Genomic DNA, 377 nt, shown 5'->3' with positions numbered 1-377 from the left:
GAACGCTGGCAGCTCTGGGAGCAGTTTGGCGGCTCTGTCCGTCGCGGGAAGGTTTCTGCAGGTTATATTGCTCTCCTGGCAATTCTGGTACAACAACAATATTTTATTTTAATCCTGCAGGTAGATTTCTTGCCGTTCTTGTATCGATGCTTTCCTGTTTCCATAGACACGGCCGGTGCGCAGTACGAGCCATAGATCGCCTTTGTCGGGAGGAGCTCGCCGCCTGTAACGAGTTTATTTGAACTTGCATTAACCTTTGCTGTTTTACCAGTCCTGAAATCTCCACTCGGGTTTAAAACGCTCGTGTGCTGTGCACCCCACTCGCGCTGGTCTCTTTGAGGTTCCCGGCTAGTGGCTGCGCTGGAATTTCCAGCGGA

The sequence above is a fragment of the Pterocles gutturalis genome, unplaced genomic scaffold (genome assembly GCF_000699245.1).
Source record: "Pterocles gutturalis isolate BGI_N339 unplaced genomic scaffold, ASM69924v1 scaffold21457, whole genome shotgun sequence".
In the NCBI taxonomy this organism is placed as follows: domain Eukaryota; kingdom Metazoa; phylum Chordata; class Aves; order Pterocliformes; family Pteroclidae; genus Pterocles; species Pterocles gutturalis.
Note: the sequence above shows the minus strand (reverse complement) of the source record.